The sequence below is a fragment of the Pinus tabuliformis genome, chromosome 2_2 (genome assembly GCF_031772625.1).
Source record: "Pinus tabuliformis cultivar Carrire ecotype Pingquan chromosome 2_2, CPIR1, whole genome shotgun sequence".
NCBI classification, from domain to species: domain Eukaryota; kingdom Viridiplantae; phylum Streptophyta; class Pinopsida; order Pinales; family Pinaceae; genus Pinus; species Pinus tabuliformis.
This window is the reverse complement of record NC_142300.1, coordinates 63,122,830-63,128,829: the sequence shown is the minus strand read 5'-3', so window position 1 is coordinate 63,128,829 and position 6,000 is coordinate 63,122,830.

Genomic DNA, 6,000 nt, shown 5'->3' with positions numbered 1-6,000 from the left:
TCATTGTGCCCTGATATTCATATTGAATAGTGATGAACAATTTTTGTCACAATGCAATTGTAGATTTTAAGGTTGATAATTATAGGTCATTTATAGGCTATATATGTCTTCAAAGTTTCACTTCTAATTGAGTATTCAAGTTTGATGGTTTTTTTTTTTTTAGTAAAATATTTGCCAAGACTTTACAAAGTTTTATAATTTATTGAAAGTTGTATAATTTCCAAATTATAAAGTTTCAAGGTTTAATTTTTTTAAGTCTAATTCTTTAAAGCGTGCTAGCTCAATTGAAGAGCACCTGCTTTACAAGTAGGAGATTGGTGGTTTGATTCCATTGTGCCTTGATATTCATATGGAATGGTGACGAACAATGTTTTGTGACAAACGCTCTTTTGACCATCACCAATGAGCTTATGGTGACATTTTTTGACCCTCAACAATGAGCATACGCTGACATTTTTCGACCCTCACCAATGAGCTTATGGTGACATTTTTTTACCCTCACAAAAATATGAAATGGTGATGGTTAATGAATACCACCATATATATGCATCAATAGCGATGACAATGAAAGGTCAATCGCCATAAATCACTATTGTTCAAATGAAATGGTGACGATCGTTATCTGTCATTATAATTATTATTCGTGATAGACCTTGAACGTCACCACAACACCTATACTTTTGGTGGCATTCAGTGTTTTGGTGACATAGGCTAAGGTTCGTCGCCATTGCTCATATGAAATGGTGACAGTCATTATTTGTCATTATAAATCATTATTGGTGACAAACCTTGAATGTCACCACAACACCTATACTTTTGGAAACACCACCTTTGGTGACGTTCAAATTTTGGTGACAGAGGCTCTTTTGACTATCACCAATGAGCTTATGGTGACATTTTTTTTACCCTCACCAATGCCCTTTTTTCTTGTAGTCTGACCACTTAAACATTACAAATTATCAAGAACTATGGGTCGAAAAGAACCCATAATAATTACAATAAGAGGCCCATAGGCTTGGAAGTCAAAGGAAATCTTCCAATTAGGAAGAGGAAAGTAAAAATATTATAACGAACATAATGTTCAGTGAAACAAATGACGACAAAACTTGAAGGAAATCTCTTGAAGGAATATTCATGATCATGCAAAGTGTTTCAATCCAGGGTTTGGAAATCACCGACTTGGAACAACGGAGTTGAAAACTCCATAAGCTTTAGGAACCATATAGTATCAATGTGAAAGAAAATCCTAACAATATCATCCAAATGCTACAATACCTTAAATAAAACAAGGTATATTGTTACTACTCGTACAATATAAAAGAAATAAATTAATATGGACAGTGTAAATAATAATCAGAAAAATAAAAGGAATACCTGACAGAAATTTGAGTTGGTGCATTCTCCAAAAACCTATGCATGAAGAGAAAAATTATATGAGGATAAGTTATAAAAACTGTCAAATTAGGCACTACACAAAGAGTAATAAAAACCTTAAGAGCTCACTCATTTCAAATAGAGGTTAATTATAACTCATACAAAATATAAATTGCTAAGGGTTTCTAACAAAGAAATATGTGAAGTTCCAGTAAAGAAAATAAGCATAACACAAAAAAATTAGTGAAGGGTTAGGGTTTCAAATTCAAAATCCCTGTACAAAATGGAAAAAAGGAGAAAGAAAGAAAAATGTGAAATTTTACATAATACTTGAATTATTAGTATTTAGCTATGGTATTATATACTCAAGCTAAGTTTAAATTATACTGAAAGAATTATTGCTTTTAATAAAATCTATACTATGCTGAAAATCCCAATTTTTGTTGGGAAAAACTTAAAGAATGTGAGAATAATTGCAATCGAACTGAGTTTTATGATTTTAATTTCAAAACCTAGATTACAATACAAAATTATAATGAAACGAACCGTTAAGCTAAAGAAAAGAAACAATTTTGTTTCCAAGAAGGATACCTGCAAGCAAAATGACACCCTAAATCTTGTGTTGTGTCAGCTTGAACCAAAACTTAAGTCCTTGTTGGATTTCACATGCCAATAAATTAAGTGTGGAGGTAACTTGCAGAAATAGCTACAAAAGTACCTATAGAAAAAAACAAGATAATAGTCAAGAAATTTAGACACTTGAAGCAAAATAATCCGAGAAACGGTTTCTTAAGAGAAACGTCAAATCCAGTGATAGTTTTCCATTAACTTACATATTAGTAATAAGAATGTGAAGCACTATGCAAAGTCAATATAACTAGTAGGGCTTGTCAAAGACCAAACCATAAACAAAAGATTTATGTTAAATTTTCTAAAGGAAAAAATGGAAATAGGGATATAAACAACTACAAGTATATAGCTTAAAAAACACCTAACTCATTGTAAGTAAATAAATAAATAAATCACCTCATATCGGGAAAGAAAATGTCATATGCACAAATACAATTAGATCCTATGAGGGTCGATATTACAAAAAGGGATAGTTAATCGTCAACCTTTCCAAGATTGATACAAAATAGAAGAAATTTGGAGAGGGTTGTAGAGGGGTGACATTCTATTTTGAACCCATTGGGAAAAGAATGAATTTCTTGTCGAAATATCATTTAACCTGCATAAGAACCCCAATGACTTGCCACAATCGATCTAATTTAGGTTTTCAATCTCCCTCATTGATATGGTCGAAAAGACATGTCATTGTGTCCATCGCATATTGTAACACATTCACGATATGTTATCATATAAAAAGCTGTATAAGGATTGGATATATTTAATACCACATTTCACATGCGTTTAAGAATTAAATGTATATTAATAAAGGTGATCCAATGATATGATAAGTCCTGACACAAATTGTTGAAATAGAATGATTATTAGATATGTCGGAAGTATGGTTAGTTAGTTATATTGAACACCCACACAGAGATATGAACTATGAACTTGTGTCAATACCACCTTGTAAATGTTGAGTTGTCTAAAAATACAATAATTGAGATTTTGTCTAATAATTTAGAATAATAGAGATTTTGTGTAATAATGTTGAGATTTTGTGTAATAATTTAGAATAATAGAGATTTTGTGTAATAATGTTGAGTTGTCTAAAAATGAATGGTTTTTTTTTTTTTTTTTACTATAGGATTAAAAAAGTTTTGGTGGCAATAAAGGGTAAGATATTTTTGATTTAGAATAATGGAGAGATTTTGTGTAATAATGTTGAGTTGTGTCAAAAATGAATGGTTATTTTTTTTTATTATACCCTTAGAAAAGTTTTGGTCGCAATAAAGTGTAAGATATTTTTGATTTAGAATAATGAAGATTTTGTGTAATGCGAAATGTGTAAAAATTGAATGGTTGTTTTCCTTTTTACTATAGTACTAGAAAAGTTTTGGTGGCAATAAAGGTAAGATATTTTTGATTTAGAATAATGGAGATTTTGTGTAATAATGTGAACTGTGTAAAAATTGAATGGTTGTTTTCCTTTTTACTATAGTACTAGAAAAGTTTAGGTGGCAGTAAAGGGTAAGACATCTTTTTTTTTTTTCTATATAATACTACCTAAGCACCCACAGGGGATTTGAACCGGTGACCTATCACAAGGAGTGTCTTAACAGTACACCCAATCACCGTGAATCCAAAGCCCCGTGGGCAAGGGTAAGATATCTTTGATTTAGGAGATAAAAGTCTTTTAAAAATAAAAGGACTTATAGTCGTAAGAGAAAATAAAAGCATTAAATAAGGTTAAGTAGAGGTTCATTACATCCTCTTTTCCACCTCTTCAACCTCGTGAAAAAATTCTTCTCTATCTTCTTGAGTTATGGTTGAGCTGTATAGAGCTTTGGTGAAGTAAACTTTGAAGCACCTTTTAGAGCTATGTGAGAAAATAATAATGCTCTTCTTTTTCTTCTTTATCACGAATTTGATCACCCAAAATAGATCTTACAGTTAAAAGGTATGCCAATTGTATGTTACATGCCTTTAAAACCATAAATTAGAGATGATATGGATAGGAAATGTTTTTCCTAATGTATCTCTAAAATTTGAGCTCTTTTGATTTGAAGCGTAAAAAAAAAAAAAACATTTATAGTAAATATTCTAAGATGGATATTTTAAAACTAATTACAACATTAGTCACAAGCTCTATCTTCCATATACTATATCTCTAAAAGTATAATCAACTAGAACCTAAAATTTTGACCTAATGTACCCTGATATGTTTATTCACTCTCCTAAATATTAATTTATCTTGATATTTTTCCTCATTCTCCACAAAACATTTTTGTCTAAAACTCCCCATAAAAAAATGTTATAGAAAAAAATCCAATATGTCTTGATTGAGAGAGAAAAATGCTAGGATTGTTGGACCTTATACCACATAATAGGAAACAAATACTACTCTCCTAAATATTACTTTATCTTGATATTTTTCCTCATTCTCCACAAAACATTTTGTCTAAAACTCCCCATAAAAAAATGTTATAGAAAAAATTTCAATATGTCTTGATTGAAAGAGAAAAATTCTAGGATTGTTGGACCTTATACCACATAATAGGAAACAAATACCAAAATACCTGGAAAATAGAAAGAGAATAAGCTTCATGCCTTAGAAAATATATATAAGAATAAAATATAAACTTCTTTGACCATGCAAGTCATTCCAATAGAAAAGTTGTACAAGAATGACATGAGGTGTCTGTAAAAGTAATTCTCCTTCATTTATACACACACACATAAGAGGAAAATGGTACAATTATAATTAAAGGGTCTATCCAATGACATTAATCTAACATTACAAATATAACTCATTATCTACGACTTTGCATGGGCCTCTGTGCTTAACATGGGGTCTTGTCTAATGTTTAATAAATGATGTAGCGAAGTAGGCCTTTTAATTTTTAAATGAATCCATGTGTACTACACCCATCATAGCAATTTTCATTAACATTAATAATTTTGTCTTGGAATATGATGCCTCGAGTAGAAGTCCTAGAGTAGATATAATGTAAGAGAAGAATCCATTAGAATTCACCAATGAACAACTATTTCATTGAAATTTAGGAAAATCCACCTATAAGAAATAAATAATGACCATCGTTCATGAAATCAATACTTAGTGCAGAGGAAGTTCCAAATCAAAATAAAACATTGTAGTGAAAAGTAATTTCTAGAATAGAGGTTGTTGTAATTAGAGAAGAGAAAGTGCAACATGAAGATGTTAGGGTATTATTATGAGATTATATATAAGAATGATAGAGAGAATGTGGTCATTGATGGTTTCTCTAAGAAATATGTTGGGTGTGGAGCTTAACTATCTTCTTTATTCAGACGTATCGCTGCATTGGACCCCAGTTCGTAATGTGGCGGCAATGCCGCCTGTAAAATGTTTGCTTCTAGGGGGGTCCAAGGGGGGGCGACAACGATTATTTGGAGCCTCCCCTGGTAGGGGATCGGGGGTAGTGCCCCCCAAATTTAAAAATAGATGTAAAATTGCCTTGTAAAATGTTGTAATTTCATAGTCAATCTGGGTCGTTCATTAGGTGGAGATCTGATGGTAGAAGTTATGTTTAATTTAGGGTTTTTTGCCCTAGAAGGAAACCCCTCACTATATATGAGGGAATTGTATTGTGTCTATGTAGATCTGTATTCTGAGTGAGAAAGAGAGAGGAGATTGTGTGAGAGTGAAGAGGGAATTACAACAGATCTATTGTAGGTTGTATCTGTTCAGTTTGTTGGATAATATAAAAGGAAGGACTTGCTGTTTCTCAGTGGACGTAACCCAAACTGGGTGAACCATGTGTATCTGTGTCTCTCTTGTTTTATGTGTTTTCTGTGTTTATATTTCTGCAATATATTTTATGTGTTCCATTTATCTGTAACGTATAATTTTCAAACAAAATATGAGGATGGGTCTCTCTTTGATTTATCTCTTCTAGTGCCATAGTGGTTTATAGAGGTTGAACATGAATGGTTGGCTAATGATACATTGTCTCAACTTACCCAATGATTTTGGGA